Source organism: Pogona vitticeps, chromosome 1, assembly GCF_051106095.1.
Source record: "Pogona vitticeps strain Pit_001003342236 chromosome 1, PviZW2.1, whole genome shotgun sequence".
Taxonomy (NCBI): domain Eukaryota; kingdom Metazoa; phylum Chordata; class Lepidosauria; order Squamata; family Agamidae; genus Pogona; species Pogona vitticeps.
In genome coordinates this window covers 332,098,683-332,116,687 of record NC_135783.1, presented here as the reverse complement: position 1 = coordinate 332,116,687, position 18,005 = coordinate 332,098,683, and the positions used below count along the sequence as shown (strand labels likewise).

Here is an 18,005-nt window from a genome sequence, read left to right as displayed (position 1 = left end):
AAGAGAAAGAGCTCAATTTCCTTCAAAGCTTTTTGTACAATCAGAGCATTATCAGCTATGGCACCCCATGGCAATAATACATTTAAGAAAATAATTAACTGAATCTGTACGCCAGATTCAGTTTTGTACCCCAGATTCAGTTTTGAGGCACTGCAAATGATATTTCCCCAGATCTAGGTGAGTCTTCTAGCTGGGGATGGGTAGGTTGTCTTGGGTCACTTTTCAGCCTGGTGAGCTGGTTTGCACATCCATGGAGTCATGGCCAAAGGGAAGGGATGCATCTTAGTGTTTTTTTTTTCCTTATTACATTTCTTAACAAGATAATGATTTCTCTCACAAACCTATTCAGACATTAGCAATTATTATACACAATTAGCTCATTAGAAACTGTGCCATCATTTCCTGAACATTCTGTGAATGAAAGATAAATTAAATTTCCTTACCTTTAGTTACCCATATAATTAATTTAATCATTTATAAAATCGTGGACCACTTTCTGCGACAGCATCAGCAGCAGTAACTTGATCCAAGTCTATGAGGAAAAGGCTAAAAGGTTTCCTGTTTAAGTAAACAATTAAGGCTCTTTATATATCATCTGGTTCACATTTTTCTGTGGCCACACTCTCCTGAATGCACATATACATCTGATCAGGATTGAGAAGATATTTGTGAAGTATACAGTCCCAGCTCTTATCTTACTGAATCTATTTTGGTTATTATTGTCCAAGTGTGCCATGTCAATGTGAGTACAAAATGCTTCCGCCCAGATTAGATTCAGTGGCATCACATGCTCGCTTGGATATACAGTACAGATGCCTCATGTAAAGGTGGCTGAAAGATTACTGTTGGGTTTGTACCATTTGTTGTTTTCATCTGAAGGTATTATGCATCAGTTTGTCTTATGCAAAACGGACAGTGTTGGCCACTGGTGACATGTAATCTGGATGGGGTGGGGATGGTGACATGGGGTAGTTCTAAACTTGGGTTGGGGCAAATAAAATCTATGTCCATTTACTGACTGAAGTCTATTAACATAACGAATGGGGCAAATAAGAAGCTGGAAATTGTGTTGTGTTTAGTCGTTTAGTCGTGTCCGACTCTTCGTGACCCCATGGACCAGAGCACGCCAGGCCCTCCTGTCTTCTACTGCCTCCCGGAGTTGTGTCAGGTTCATGTTGGTTGCTTCGCAGACACTGTCCAGCCATCTCATCCTCGGTCGTCCCCTTCTCCTCTTGCCATCACACCTTCCTAACATCAAGGTTTTTTCCAAGGACTCTTTTCTTCTCATGAGATGGCCAAAGTACTGGAGCCTCAGCTTCAGGATCTGTCCTTCAAGTGAGCATTCAGGGTTGATTTCCTTTAGAACTGATAGGTTTGTTCTCCTTGCAGTCCAGGGGATTCTCAAGAGCCTCCTCCAGCACCACAATTCAAAGGCATCAATTCTTCGGCGGTCTGCTTTCTTTATGGTCCAGCTCTCACTTCCATACATCACGACAGGAAAAACCATAGCTTTGACTATTCGGACTTTTGTTGGCAAGGTGATGTCTCTGCTTTTCAAGATGCTGTCCAGATTTGTCATCGCTTTCCTCCCAAGAAGAAGGCGCCTTTTAATTTCAGGGCTGCTGTCTCCATCTGCAGTGATCATGGAGCCCAGAAAGATAAAATTTGACACTGCCTCCATATCTTCCCCTTCTATTTCCCAGGAGGTGATGGGACCAGTGGCCATGATCTTAGTTTTTTTGATGTTGAGTTTCAGACCGTTTTTTGCACTCTCCTCTTTCACTCTCATTACAAGGTTCTTTAATTCCTCCTCACTTTCTGCCATCAGAGTGGTATCATCTGCATATCGGAGGTTGTTGATATTTCTTCCGGCAATCTTAATTCCGGCTTGGGTTTCTTCCAGTCCAGCCTTCCGCATGATGTATTCTGCATATAAGTTAAATAAGCTGGGGGACAATATACAGCCTTGCCCTACTCCTTTCCCAATTTTGAACCACTCAGTTGTTCCATGACCAGTTCTAACTGTTGCTTCCTGTCCCACATATAGGTTTCTCAGGAGACAGATAAAGTGGTCAGGCACTCCCATTTCTTTAAGAACTTGCCATAGTTTGCTGTGGTCCACACAGTCAAAGGCTTTCGCATAGTCAATGAAGCAGAAGTAGATATTTTTCTGGAACTCTCTGGCTTTCTCCATAATCCAGCGCAAGTTAGCAATTTGGTCTCGAGTTCCTCTGCCTCTTCGGAATCCAGCTTGTACTTCTGGGAGTTCTCAGTCCACATACTGCTGAAGTCTACCTTGTAGGATTTTGAGCATAACCTTGCTAGCGTGCGAAATGAGTGCAATTGTACGGTAGTTGGAGCATTCTTTGGCACTGCCTTTCTTTGGGATTGGGATGTAGACTGATCTTTTCCAATCCTCTGGCCACTGTTGAGTTTTCCAAACTTGCTGGCATATTGAATGTAGCACCTTAACAGCATCATCTTTCAAGATTTTAAATAGTTCAACTGGAATGCCATCACCTCCACTGGCCTTGTTGTTAGCCAGGCTTTCTAAGGCCCACTTGACTTCGCTCTCCAGGATGTCTGGCTCAAGGTCAGCAACTACATTGTCTGGGTTGTCCGGGATATCCAAATCTTTCTGATATAATTCCTCTGTGTATTCTTGCCACCTCTTCTTGACGTCTTCTGCTTCTGTTAGGTCCCTCCCATTTTTGTCTTTTATCATGTTCATCTTTGCGCAAAATGTTCCTCTAATATGTCCAATTTTCCTGAACAGATCTCTGGTCTTTCCTTTTCTGTTATCTTCCTCTATTTCTTTGCATTGTTCATTTAAGAAGGCCCTCTTGTCTCTCCTTGCTATTCTTTGGAAGTCTGAATTCAAGTTTCTGTAACTTTCCCTATCTCCCTTGCATTTTGCTTCCCTTCTCCTCTCTGCTATTTCTAAGGCCTCGTTGGACAGCCACTCTGCTTTCTTGCATTTCCTTTTCTTTGGGATGGTTTTCGTTGCTGCCTCCTGGACAATGTTACGAGCCTCTATCCAAAGTTCTTCAGGCACTCTGTCCACCAAATCTAGTTCCTTAAATCTGTTCTTTACTTCCACTGTGTATTCATAAGCTGGAAATTAGTAATTAGCATAAACATCATAGGAAACATCCAGCTGAATTTTAGAAGTCTTCTACTTAATTATTTGCTATCAAGTTGGAACCAACTCCTAGAAACCCTAATAGGCAAGTGAGATATTTAAGGAGTGGTTTTACCAGTTCCATTCTCCCAGTGAGTTTCCATGGCCATGTAGGGATTCAACCTGGTCTCCAGAGTCCTAGTCTGTCGCTCTATCCACCACTCGTACACCATACTGTCTAGAAGTCTTCTACATCATGCTAATATTCGATTCTTACCTTTTTGGAAATGTTGCTCCTTCTATTTCTGTTTTGCATATTTCCCCCTTAAATTAAAAGTATGGCTTCTGCACCAAATATTTATGTCCCAACTGCAGATGGCGCTGAATTATCATATGCAGCACAAAGCTAGAACATCCTAACCAACCACGTAAACTAAAGATGGATGAACATAATAAAGGAGAGGCTTCGGAGATATGAGTAGATATGAGTAGATTTAGGTGGGAGGAGGCGTTCCGTCAAGTATCGAGGTCCTAAACTGTTTAGGGCTTTATATGTAACCATTAAAACTTTGAAATCAATGCGGAAGTGAACAGATAGCCAATGCAAGGCGGCCAGAGTGGGAAAGATATGTTCTTCCTACATACAAAGGACTGACAACAAATAACAACAACGGGTGGAAATAACAACAACAATAATAGTGGATGGAACACACTCAGTGGTCCCCATAGTCACCAGGGCTTTGGGAACAATATCAAGAAATTTCACACAGTAGTTCAAGCAGTTGCTGATCTCAGAAATAACACCATCAGAGCTACAAAAAACAGCAATATTAGGAACACCATACATACTGCGCAGATTTTCAACAGATACTTAGGTTTTGTGCGTGCACACACAAGTGTGCATGTGTGTGTGTATTGCAAGGACATGTGGGATTTGGTCACTAGAGCTAGAAAGTGTGTGTAATTTTAAAGCTTTTTTGGGGAGAATGGGATGAGGGATCAGGTAAATATGTTCATGGAACTCTGTGTATGTGCGTATGGAACACACTGATCTCCTCTGACAGTGCCTTTGTGTGCATGTCTATCTTTCTCCCTTTCACTAGATCAATGAGCTCTGCTTAGCTATGTCTGGATTTCAAACTCACTCCTCCTCACCTTGCTCCCACCTTTCCATCTCACACATTTTTTCCACTTCCCCTGCTGTCTGCTGAGCAGGGGAAGTGATTAATTTGCCAATATTCGGAAATGGCTCACTTAAGCCACTTCATGATATTGGCTTTGGAACTGCCAGGCTTGATTAGAACAATTTATTTGAGCCTGATCGTTCCAAAGCAGTCCACACTAGCTTGATCCCTGCTTCTAATACAACTATACCCATACAGCCAGTGCCAACCATTTCCAGTGTTTTCCAATCACAAAGCTGGCCTCCCCAATTATTAACAGAGAAGGTGTTGTGTGTTTACCTCTTTGATAACAGAACTCCTTCCCACTACCAGTAGGAATGAGCATAAACTTTAAATCCATGTTCAAAGTTGTTTCTTATATCTGCAGCTTAATGAATCCTTTTCTTCTGAACAAGGCATCAACTAGGCAGCAGAAGTGCAGAGATGTACAGAGCAGAATTAGCTCCCCCAAAGTAGACCATGCCTCATTGTCTCATCAATTGGCACTTACAGTCTCAATCACTCTGAGACATTGGTAAGAGAAAGAATAAAAAGCTTTCATTTACTCACGGTTGACAGATTAAAAAAGCATTTTGTAGAAAAAAAACTTCTCATAGCAACAGGTTTCAACAGACTCCCAACCTGCAGACTAACAGCAACTGCATAAGCACCACACTAACTGCTAACTGCCCGAAGACTAAAAAAAGGGGAAAGTGTGGCTCTCTTCAAAAATCTGAGTCAGGCATGGAATAACAGGTTAATATTGGATTGATTGACAGTCAACCCAGCCCAGTAAGGTCCCTCCCAGCCAAACCTCCTAAGGCAGCATAAAAGGTTGAAATAACCAACATATTTTTAATGCTTTGCTTTAGCTGACATCTTACATTTGAGCTTTGAAGAATCTGTGAAAAAGTTAGAATCGTTAAAAATATGCACATTCACACCCACTGGGTCCTGTGATTAACATAATTTTACATCTGATCATCTACTTTGCTGTACAAAGTATTTATATTTTATTATATTATTGTTTGACTGTTAGCCGCCTAGAGTGGTCCTCACCCGACCAGAGAGGCGGGATATAAATAGAATTAATAATAATAATAATGATAATGATAATGATAATGATAATGATAATGATAATAATAATAATAATAATAATAATAAGAAGAAGAAGAAGAAGAAGAAGAAGAAGAAGAAGAAGAAGAATATTTATTTATTTATTTATTTATTTGATTTATATCCCGCCCATCTGATAAATCTATACCACTCTGAGCGGTGGTAATAATAATAATAATAATAATAATAATAATAATAATAATAATAATAATAATAATAATAATAATAATAATAATAATAATAATAATAATAATAATAATAATACAGGGTCCAAAAACAGGTGTGTCTGGCAAGGTAAGGTAGATGGAGCTTGTTTGGAGGCATGTTCCTGTTGCTGTTATTTACCAGTCTCTAGCTGGTGCCTTCCTTTATGGATGGCTGCCTTGTCGTAGCGAAGGGGCTTGAGTAACTCAGAGAAGCTATGGGCTATGCCGTGCAGGGACACCCAAGACAGGCAGGTCATAGTGGAGAGTTCTGACTAAACGCAATCCACCTGGAGCAGGAACTGGCAAGCCACTCCAGTATCTTTGGCAAGAATACCCCATGGACAGAAACAAAAGGTTAAAAGATATGAAATGGAAGATGAGCCCCTCAGGTCGGAAGGCATCCAATATGCTACTGAGGAAGAGCACAGGAGAAGTACAAGTAGCTCCAGAGGTAATGACGTGGTTGGGCCAAAGCCAAAAGGAAGGTCAGCTGTGGACGTGCCTGGAAGTGAAAGGAAAGTCTGATGCTGCAAAGAAAAATACTGCATATGAACCTGGAATGTAAGATCTATGAACCTTGGGAAGCTGGAGGTGGTCAAACAGGAGATGGCAAGAATAAACATTGACATCCTGGCCGTCAGTGAACTAAAATGTGTGGGAATTGGTGAATTCAATCCAGACGATTATCGTATCTACTATTGTGGGCAAGAATCCCATAGAAGAAATGGAGTAGCCCTCAGAATCAATAAAAGAGTGGGAAAAGCTGTACTGGGATATAATCTAAAAATGAGAGAATGATTTCAATACGAATCCAAGACAGACCTTTCAACATCACAGTAATCCAAGTTTATGCACCAACCACGAATGCTGAAGAGGCTGAAATTGACCAGTTCTGTGAAGATTTACAACACCTTTTAGAACTGACACCAAAGAAAGATGTTCTTCTCATTATAGGGAACTGGAATGCTAAAGGAGGGAGTCAAAAGATAAAAGAAACAACAGGGAAATTTGGCTTTGGAGTTCAAAATGAAGCAGGGCAAAGGTTAATAGAGTTTTGTCAAGAGAACAAGCTGGTCATCACAAACATTCATTTCCAACAACACAAGAGGAGACTCTACACATGAACATCACCAGATGGGCAATACCGAAATCAGATTGATTATATTCTCTGCAGCCAAAGATGGAGAAGCTCTATATAGTCAGCAAAAACAAGACCTGGAGCTGATTGTGGCTCTGATCATCAGTTTCTTATAGCAAAACTCAATCTTAAACTGAAGAAAGTAGGAAAATCCACTGGGCTAGTCGAGTATAATCTAAACCAAATCCCTTATGAATACACAGTGGAAGTGAATTACAGATTTAAGGAACTAGATTTGGTGGACAGAGTGCCTGAAAACTATGGATGGAGCCCCGTAACATTGTACAGGAGGCAGCAAGAAAAACCATCCCAAAGAAAAGGAAATGCAAGAAAGCAAAGTGGCTATCCAACGAGGCCTTAGAAATAGCAGAGAGGAGAAGGGAAGCAAAATGCAAGGGAGATAGGGAAAGTTACAGAAAGTTGAATGCAGACTTCCAAAGAATAGCAAGGAGAGACAAGAGGGCCTTCTTAAATGAACAATGCAAAGAAATAGAGGAAAATAACAGAAAAGGAAAAACCAGAGATCTGTTCAGGAAAATTGGAGCTATTAAAGGAACATTTTCTGCAAAGATGGACATGATAAAGGACAAAAATGGGAGGGACAGCATAGAAGCAGAAGACATCAAGAAGAGGTGGCAAGACTACACAGAGGAATTATACCAGAAAGATCAGGATGTCCCAGACAATCCAGATAGTGTGGTTTCTGACCTTGAGCCAGAAATCCTGGAGAGTGAAGTCAAGTGCGCCTTAGAAAGCATGGCTAAAAACACGGCCAGTGGAGGTGATGGCATTCCAGATGAGCTATTTAAAATCTTAAAGATGATGCTGTTAAGGTGCTACACTCAATATCCCAGCAAGTTTGGAAAACTCAGCAGTGGCCAGAGGATTGGAAAAGATCCCAATCCCAAAGAAGGGCAGTGCCAAAGAATGGTCCAACTACTGTATAATTGCACTCATTTCACACGCTAGCAAAGTTATGCTCAAAATCCGAGAACTCCCAGAAGTACAAGCTGGATTCCAAAGGGGCAGAGGAACCAGAGACCAAATTAACATGCACTGGATTATAGAGAAAGCCAGAGAGTTCCAGAAAAACATCTACCACTGCTTCATTGACTACGCAAAAGCCTTTGACTGTGTGGACCACAGCAAACTATGGCAAGTCCTTAAAGAAATGGGAGCGCCTGACCACCTTATCTATCTCCTAAGAAATCTATATGTGGGACAGGAAGCAACAGTTAGAACTGGATATTGAACAACTGATTGGTTGAAAATTGGGAAAGGAGTATGACAAGGCTGTATATTGTCCCCCTGCTTATTTAACTTATATGCAGCATACATCATGCAAAAGGGTGGACTGGAGGAATCCCAAACCGGAATTAAGATTGACGTTAGAAATATCAACAACCTCAGATATGCAGATGATACCACTCTGATGGCCGAAAGTGAGAAGGAATTAAAGAACCTCTTAATGAGGGTGAAAGATGAGAGTGCCAAAAAGGGTCTGAAGCTCCACATCAAAAAAACTAAGATCATGGCCACTGGCTCGATCACCTCCTGGCAAATAGAAGGGGAAGATATGGAAGCAGTGACAGATTTTACTTTCTTGGGCTCCATGATCACTGCAGATGGTGACAGCAGTCATGAAGTTAAAAGACACCTGCTTCTTGGAAGAAAAGCAAAGACAAACCTAGACAGCATCTTAAAAAGCAGAGACATCGCTTTGCCAACAAAGGTCCGCATAATCCAAGCTATGGTTTTTCCACTAGCCATGTATGGAAGTGAGAGCTGGACCATAAAGAAAGCTGACTGCCGAAGAACTGATGCTTTTGAATTGTGGTGCTGGAGGAGACTCTTGAGAGTCCCCTGGACTGGAAAGAGAACAAACCTATCTGTTCTGAAGGAAACCAACTCTGAGTACTCACTGGAAGGACGGATCCTGAAGCTGAGGCTCCAATACTTTGGCCATCTTGTGAGAAGAGAAATCTCCCTGGAAAAGACTTTGATGTTGGGAAAGTGTGAAGGCAAGAGGAGAAAGGGACGACAGAGGACGAGATGGTTGGACAGTGTCATCGAAGCTACCAGCATGAATTTGACCAAACTCCAGGAGGCAATGGAAGACAGCAGGGCCTGGCGTGCCCTGGTCAATGGGTTCACGAAGAATTGGACAATACTTAACTACTAGAAAACAACAAAGCTGGTGCCAGTTAGGAAAAGAATTAGGGAGAAAGTGCTTTAGTTTTGCCTGACCTTCAATAGATAGGGCAAAGAATGTGGAAAGTTTACTTTGTGGACTACAGTTCGTAGCCCTGTCCGTGTTGGCTTCGAATTATGGGAATTGTAGTCAATTTTGCTATGTTAGCCTCTTGTAGTACAAGACAGCAGGAAGTCTTTTTTGGCAGGATGATGTTGCTTGTTGCAATGAAATAACAGTTGTGTGACACTTTTACAACCAACAACTTCAGCTACAATCTATAGAAGTTTATCTGAACTAAAACTGTTTCTAAAGTGTCACAATACACTTTTTTAATTGAGAAAAAAAAGGTAATTTCTTCATTGATAAGGATTGACATTACATTGCTTTTCTCAGATCTTTTCCTTCTGTCTCTGGCCGTTTTAGCCTAACATCTGTACTGGTTTCATTTACTCATCTATGTTTCTCAGTGTATCTTCAAGGATTAGGCAATTTTTGTAAGGCAGGCTACTGCTACTGTGTTTCCCTGAAAATAAGACAGGGTGTTATATTAATTTTGGCTCCAAAAAATGCTTTAGGGTTTATTTTCAGGGGATGTTTTATTTTTTCATGTACAACAACCTACATTTATTCAAATGCAGTCATGTCATCTTCTGGTTGTTGCACAATGGTGGAGGGCGGGGTTTCATTTAACTGCGGCGTATTTTGGGAGTAAGGCTTATATTACAAGAATCCTGAAAAATCATACTAGGGCTTATTTTCAGGTTAGGTTTTATTTTTGGGGAAACAGGGTACCTATTGTTCCTGTTTTGTTTCTTAGACTCAGTACTCAGGCTTGGTGTCCAATGCCTTCAAGGTTATTTATGAAAAAGCTATGCTGCATTTGACAGAAGTGTAGTTCAAACAGATGATGCACAACATATTCCACACAGAAGATTCTTCTTTTTGGTTCAGTCAGGATTCAGAGCTAGAAGGGACAAGCATACTCTGGTGAAACATGCTGCTGATTTACTTCCTTAGGACATTCAAAAGGACAAAACTCCACATTTGCTTACTTCCCTCCTGTTTTTCAGCCAACATATACTATAAGTTTAGATGGCAGATTTTACACCTGATTTTTAAGTCATTCATTATTTTAGTACACTACACTAGCAAGTTGAAACAGCTTAGCTTTTAATATGAAAACATTTTTTTAAATGGATGTCTTTCCTTCCTTCTTTAAAATTCTTATTTTCTTTTTTAAATGCCCACATTGGAGATCTAGACAGAATGCAAAGATCTGTGTAATTATCCTGCTAAAAATAGGAACTGCACCAGACATTTGTGTACAATTCATACCAAGACTCTGGGACCAATTTTGATAATACAGGGAGCACCATTACTTGATTGTAAACTGCTCTACTGTAATAATGAAAAAGCAAGACAGACAAGAAATGTGATGGAGAGGAACCTGACTATAGTTCAGCCAATACCTTCAGAGACACCAGTCAGCTTCTGAAAGAAAGAAAACAAAGACAGGGTTAGCAGAATAAAATTCAGTATCTCCTGGGTATGTTTTGCTACATTTCTTTGTGCCTCATTATGAGTGAAAATACAGAACTATACTTTGATATATTGCCCTACAAACAGAACTGACAGCTTGCCAGAAAAAAACATTGCTGAGTGACACTAGAATTCTTTGATCTATTGCACAAAAAAGCCACAGTCTAGGTGGCTGAGAAGTATAAAATAAGTCTTGAGTTGAGGTGGATGAAAAGATGGCTCTGCATAGGGCTGGGGCGTCAAGGCTAAAGACACCAGGTTCTCTATTTTAAATTCTTTATTTTCCACCATTGTTTACCTTGCTGAATCAAAACCAAAATGTATTCTTTTAAGAGCTCCAAGTATCTCATAATTCGGCATCTTCAGCATCCAGTACAAATGAACCCTAATCCTAACTCCAAGCCTCAGGCACTGATTCGTTTTACATTTTTCCAACATAGAGTGAGGTCCTTGCACATAAGACAAAACAATGTATTTAGAAGACAGTCCTCCTAGCTAATAAATTGGCTCTTGAATCTCTAAGGTTTTCTTCTACATAAGTGACAAAATGAATGTCAGGAACTAGACAACCTTATTCTACATATATTTACTCAGAATTACATCCCACTGAATTAAAATAAGGCTTACTCCTGACTTAATGTTCAAATGATTTCAGCCTTGATTTTAGATTTGCATTTCATAGTTAAGAGCCTTTACAGTGGACCCTCTACTTACGGAATTAATCCGTATTGGAATGGTGGCTGCAGGTCGAAAAGTCTGTAGGTCGAGTCTCCATTGACCTACAATGCATTGAAAACCGATTAATCCTGTAACCGGCTGTTTTTGTTCCATTTTTGTTCCATTTTGTTTTTTTTCTGGTCTGTAGGTCGATTCTCTGGCTGCAAGTTGAACCTAAATTTTGCGGCCAGAGAAGTCTGTAACTCGAAAAGTCTGTAAGTCGAGCCGTCTGTAAGTCGAGGGTCCACTGTATATTCCTGGACTAATGATTTATATATATAAATCATATAAATATATAAAAATCATTAGTCCAGGAATATAAAGTGATATATAAAGTCCAGGAATATATATATAAAATGTTGATATGCAAGCAAACTCTGCAAGCAAAGCAGAGGAAAACCTATGAAACAATATTGGACGTGGAAACGAAAAATGTCACTTTTTTAGATTACATCTCCCAGCATACTCTAGCTAGCATGACCCAATGGCAGTGCAGTCTAAGTAGTAGTTTTTTTCCTCCTTTGAAGAAAGAGCTCAACATTTTGAAGGACATCTAGACTTGATTCATTCCCAACAGAATTTTCTAGCACAAAATAAGTTATTATTCAAGCTTTTTTCAAAATATGTATATTGCTCAATACTCCGCCAAAAAAACAGGCACACATGTTTTACTATCATTGTTTTGGGACTGAAGATATGTGCGCCCACAGTGTGACTGTGAATCATGCACATGTGGTTTGTTGTTAGATGTAGGAAGCTCTCAAGAAACACATCAAGTAATGTCAAGGACTGTATTACAAGTGTTATCTTGGACTCCACCATCAGCACAGACGTCTGTATCTCTCTCCTCCTCCTTACCTGCAAAACAAATTTGGGAGGTAGATTGAGAGTGTGCTTGACTTACTGAAAGTCACCCAGTGAGTTTCATGGCTCTGTGGGAATCAGAACCTGGATTTCCTAAATTTTACAATGAGAAAGGATGCCAAGACAAGAACTATCAGCTGTAGTAGTCTGCCATGCCTCTCTGGCCCAGGTACTCACAGCAGTCACAATCCACATTTGGAAAAGTATTTTTGGGTGGGTGGGGGATGCAAGTCCCCAAATCTCCTGGCCACTGCCTGTGCTAGCTCGAGGATTTTGGCATTTGTAGTCCAATAAAGTATTTTTTAAATCCCCTGTTCCCATCTGCTCCACCCTCTGCATGATCTTTCAGATCAGATCTCTACAAGGTCATGGGGTAGGGCTAGATTTTTCCATGGAAATGATGGGTGGAAGCAGTAGTAGCATAGTCAGCCCCTATTGCTCCTGCATCATTTGCAATTCTGTTCTCCTGGAAAGCAGAGTAATGGGCATTATGTGACTCTGTCTCCTAAACTAGATTGCTATCAGAGGTAGATCTTTTGTAATGTTAATGGATTTTAATTTAAAAAAAAACAAACTGTCCTAAAATACTTTACACTATAACAGAGATTACCTGAAGCAAGTTTTCTTTTCCAGCTACTGTGACAACTACATATAAGTTTAGATGCAACAAGAGGCCTCAGGGTACAGCAGATAATTTAATAGCACATCCTACTTAAAAAGTCCCAAGGCATCAGGTCTGTAAGCCCTGACTCCATTATAGCACTGGTTGCAAGGTGGCAGCAGTTTGTTGGTAGAAAGAGCTACAGTACCTGCAATACATGCCCTTCTTCTCCCTAACTTTAGCAGCAGCCTTATGGTGAAGAAAGACAGTACAGTTTGCTATAGTACAAAGAATTGGGGAGGGAGTATTTTGTTCTTTGCTTCAAGCAGCAAGATGACTTGGGCTTGCCCAGGTTCCTCATTGTTATGTACCATCAAATCACTTCCAACTTTTGGCCACCCTATGAATGTGCGGGGGCCAAAATGTTTCATCATTAACAACCCTGCTCATCTCTTGCAAAGTCAAAGAGGTGGCTTCCTTAGTCCAGGCAATCCATCTCATACTGTACTTATCTTCTTTTTCTGCTACTTTCCATTTTCTTTAGCATTAGTGTCTTTTCCAGAAAGCCTTGTCTTCTCATGATCGACAACATTTTGAATTCATTTTGCCCAGGCTCATTCTTTTTTATTCAGGAAATTTCGTCCCTTTCCTGTCTGTGAGAGCTTGTTTAAGTTCAAAAGTTGTTGAAAAAAAACGGGCGAGATCAGAAAAGAACGTCGCGTGGAAGGTTAAAAAAAGAGGTCAGAGGCGTACTCTGACATGACCGAAAAGTTTACTTAGGTGGATCTCCCCCTTTAAGGACCTGGACCAACCTGGACCTCTCCGCCGCCGATGCACCATGACTGGCAGCGCGATCCTCTGTTCATAAAGTATTCTAAAGTGGGAGAAAATTTCCCGTGGCATTTCGGTACTCAATCAAAGCGAGTAAGCCTAGCAACAGAAATGCGGCATACAGTATAAATAAAAATAAATCTAAGAATAATTTCCGATACACACTCCAAAGGCTTCCAGCTGGGTAAACGCGTGTACAGCATCGAGCACACCTTGCAATGCCACACATAGCTGAATGCACGTAGGCATCATTGGAATCACCAAAGGGGGGGGCAGCCCGGCTCCGCCTAGCTGTTAGCGCGGCGCGCCGGCTTTCCGTGGAAGTTTTTGTTCCGCCCCGCGCGGTCCTCCCTATTGGCCGCCTCCGCACCCAGGGAGACCACGTGCCAAGCGCGCTGCTGCGCAGACTCCTCGATTGCTCCTCCTCCTCCTCCTCTCTCTCTCTCCCCCCCCCTCAGTCGGAACCAGTCTGGCCGGAGCTGTGGATCAAAATGGCGGCCGCAGCGGCGGCCGGAGGAGACCGAGGAGGGGATGACGAGAGCCGCTGAGGCGGGTCGGCGCTAGGAGCCCAGCCGGAGGTCATGGAAGCTCCGGGTGGTAACTAACGATGCGCCTGGTGAGTGGGAAGACGAGGCGAGGCAGGTAGGTGGGGGGCGAAAGTGGGACCTACGAGGGGGTAGCTAACCCCCCTCCCCACACCACAGCCGGCCTCTGGGGCTGCAAGACTGGCTCCAGTCCAGCCTTGTTCCTCCTCGCCTTCCTAGAAGCAGCCTCAGGGTCCTGACCCAGCGCCCCTCTCCTTATCGCGTCGGGGTTGCAAAGAGTTCGCCTCAAAAAATCCCAGCAAGGTCCTGGAGGCAGTGGGGCGAAGGGCGACCCCCAATTCTTGGACTTTAAACTCTTTCCTCCGGCTGCCCTCTGTACTTTCGGCCGTATTCCTTCCCCGTCAAGGCGCTAGACCTCTGACAGTCGGTGTTTCTGCACTTGTGGCAAACACCCGCCCTTTATTTCCCCACTTCTTTTCTTTTACTGTACTCTGTCTGTCTCGTCGTACGGGGTGCCACTCATGAACGTCCGCAGCCTCATCCTCTGTCCCTTTCACATTCTTTCCAGCTTTTTGCTTTGTTTTCCTATTCCGTACTTTTGAAGTGGGGGCCGCGGCTGAATTCTGCCCCTGAGCCTTTGCCACCTTAGGCTAAGGTGCTGTGTGTATGGGACCCATGCCTCGTCTGCGACCTATTCCTCCCCCCCCCCCAACAGTACAATATCTAAAAGTAGCTTGAGTAACGCTTCAATATTCTTAGTTCAAGTTTGTCTTTGAGTGTGCTTGTGTGGGAACTTCACCTTTGTTTCTAGTTGACACCAATTATGTCCCGTAAATGTATATATGGTTAATGTATCTTAATTTGATAGCATTGGCTAGAGAAGAACAGTATGGCATAGGAACATTCCCCCAGTGTTCCTTTACAATAAGGCTGCAGTCTTAGATAGGAGTAACTTATGTGGCAGTACATACTGGCTTAAACGTAAGAAACGGTGGGACTTGTTTCCAAGTAAGCAAGCGTAGACTTACATTGCAGGTCAGTTTATGTAGGCCCTCCTGGTAGATGACCAAACTTGTGAGTACTGAACAAATGTATCCGAAACCCTCCACCACTACCCATGCATTCTGTCTTCTGTACTTTTATTTCAGAATTCTTGAGCAAGATGTTTCCCTCCTGTTAGTCATGACTTACATTGATCTATTTTGTAGCGTTCTGAGGATGAGTGATAGATAGATTATAAAATATTCATCTCACAGCTTATTGTTTGATTTTGTACATTCCTCACAGAGGTAAGTGTGGATTTCCCTGCGTAAATCCACTTTTCTGTATGCAGTGTAAGGTAATGCTTGGTTGTTCATGATCAGAAAATAGGCTCCAGATTTTGGAAAATTGGGGGTGGGGTTTTGTATCGATATAGAATGTGCTGATACTTACGTAAGAACGCTTGTCACTTTTATGTTTCCCAGCAGTTTTGAGCATTTCTAGTTAACAGTTGGGATAGAACTTTAATCAGTAAAGCACTCAGTGGAGAAGAACTGTTCACCTAAGTGGTTAGAAATTATACTAGGCAGTATATTCAGTAGCGGTCCAAAGTTTAACATGGGTATGTAGACTCTCTCCTACTGCTCCTCAGCAGGACATCTGTCATCCTAGTTCATTGAGTATTGTGATTCATTTGAAGTCCAAAAATGAAGCCCTTTCCCCAGAAACTCACCTTACTGATTGCTGAGAGACTCTTGCCATACAGGTTCCAGCATCCTTATCTTGCTTTAAATGGTGAGTGTAATAGATTCAGAAGATAATGGTGCCAGTTCTAGCTGTTTCAGTTTTCTCTTGGTTCCATTAATTTTCCACATGAGGTAGATTTTGACCTCTTGACCCAAAGATGTTCTGGATGCTTCACTATTGAGAAGTGTGCATTATCTGTGGATTAATCCCATTATTGATATGCAGGGAGAGCTTTCTTGTTCTGTGATCACATCATTATCTGTCCCCTCTTTTAACCACAGTTATAGAGTTGTTTTTTGTTCAGTAGAATTATGCTCATAGATATTGGGGGGTCATTTTAGATCTTGAAGATTCCCAAGTGTGAAAAGCAGTAGGGAAAAGCAGTTTATTCTGTTAGCAGGCAAAAGAGTTGGAAAATATGCATGCATATAAGGTATGCAAAGAGGTATAAGCCACTTTGGAATAAAATTATAACAACAGTCCATTTCCCAAGTACCACATACTTTGGTGTCACCTCGTGTGTGTGTGTGTGTTTGTGTTTGTTTGTTTGTGTGTGTGTGTATAGTAGACATAGCTCCGTAACCAGTAGCATCTTTTGCTCATAGCTACTGAAATTGTTAGTAGATATTGCTCCATATAAAAAGCATATGTTTGTAATTCTTACAGACCCATGCCTACTGAAATGTGGGCTTATTGTTGATAACTTTGTATCACATACTTTAAGCAATTCAAGGCATTTCTCTATGGCAGAGTTATGAAATATTTAGCATGTCTGAAGACCTTGTGGCAATTTACCAATGTGTAAATCTCTCTTCACCTTCCATGTAGTGTAATTTGAACAGTTGAGTCCATTCTACACAAAACTTCTAATAGTTTGTCCCTCCTTCCCACTGCATCAAATTCTTGTTTGTTACACTGGACTACAGTGTCTTCCTAGGCATAATTCAATGAAATGAAATAGTGTAGTAGATTATGTTTTGAGAAGACAAGCAAGAGTTATGTTCATTTGGTCCTAAGGGTGCTTAGCAAGTTCAGCATATTTATAGTACAGTATTCAGTTCAGAGGTAATGTCAGACTGTGGCTGGGTGACTGGAAGCCTTCACATGTCTCTTCATTTGCTTCCTGATTTTTGGTAGCTTGTCAGTCTGGGCACTGTGGCAAGTTATGGGTACTGCTTGTCTCCAAACCCACAACTAGAACTGTGGTATAGAGTGGGCTGTAAATCATGGATTAGAGTAGTTCTCCAGTGTTGTTGAATTGCCACCCTCACTATCTCTAGCTAGCAGAGCCACTACAGAATGATTATGGATGCTGTAATCAAACAGTATATGGAGGGTCACAAGTTGACACACTCTGATTTAGTTTAGCACTAAATGTGGCTTGCTCACTTGCATATAATGGCAAACTGTACTTAACAAAAATTATGAGGAAGAAAATCTAGTATATGAGCCCGTATGCCATATTTGTTTTGGTATTACTTCTGGAAAGAACCACAGTGTTTTCTAAAACCTGTTAAAATAAGAATTGTTTTTGCAGAATGAGATAGCCTAACACATTACTGTGCACACATGTACATGTGCACATGCACACACACAAGATCAGAGGTGGGGAGTTTTCAGCCTTCCAGATACTTCAGCCTGGAATTTGCTCTAGCTCTACTCACTATGGTCAATGGAAAGGAATTGTGGGACAAAATTTCTGAAGGACCAAAAGTTCCACATTCCAGTTTTGAATGTATAATGTGACTTACAAATTGATAAAACTATTCTTCTCTCAGTCGATTGGATTGCCATGTGATGCTGCCTGCAACGAGGACTGGCAATTTGTACAGTGTGGCAGATTACATCAGTAAATTATACCACCATGCTAATAGGTTTTCATCTGCAACAATGAAGGCTAGAAATTTACTTTAAACATTTCTCTTCTTCCAGATTATAGTCTGGAAGTTATATAAAACCTGCAGAATCCAAGTTGCCTATTTAGCCAAGTTCAGAACTGTTAGTCTTGTATGTAAGACAACAAGCTGCATACCTGATGGGAGTGGCATTACTGATAACCTGATCAAAATGTTTATATCATGGAATTCATTAGTGTTGTGAAGGTTGGGAAGATGGTTTCCCACTTCTGTTTTTTTTGGGGGGGTAGGTCTTTGAATTTGTTCATAGGATGCAACTGAGAACATGATTATACAGTGGTGCCTTGCATAGCGATCACTTCATTTTACGATGAAATCGCTTTGCG

At 41.4% G+C, this 18,005-nt stretch overlaps 1 protein-coding gene and 1 long non-coding RNA gene across 4 annotated transcripts in view; one reads left to right on the top strand and one right to left on the bottom strand.

The window, feature by feature from the left end:
- Positions 1-6,371: 6,371 nt before the first annotated feature.
- On the bottom strand, positions 6,372-13,836 carry LOC144586077 (uncharacterized). Its single transcript, XR_013540800.1, has 2 exons — positions 12,868-13,836; positions 6,372-10,429 (listed from the first exon to the last, which is right to left on the bottom strand). It is a non-coding gene; the product is annotated as an uncharacterized LOC144586077 (long non-coding RNA).
- Positions 13,837-13,966: 130 nt separating this feature from the next.
- BTBD7 (BTB domain containing 7) overlaps positions 13,967-18,005 on the top strand; it is a 100,041-nt gene continuing 96,002 nt past the window's right edge. For 2 of the 3 annotated variants that reach the window (XM_072986599.2, XM_020802210.3), the window contains exon 1: positions 13,967-14,106. The gene's annotated coding sequence lies outside the window, so the exon portion shown is untranslated. Of the gene's footprint in view, positions 14,133-18,005 lie in introns of all 3 variants that reach the window. The other variant, XM_020802211.3, reaches the window with a different exon arrangement.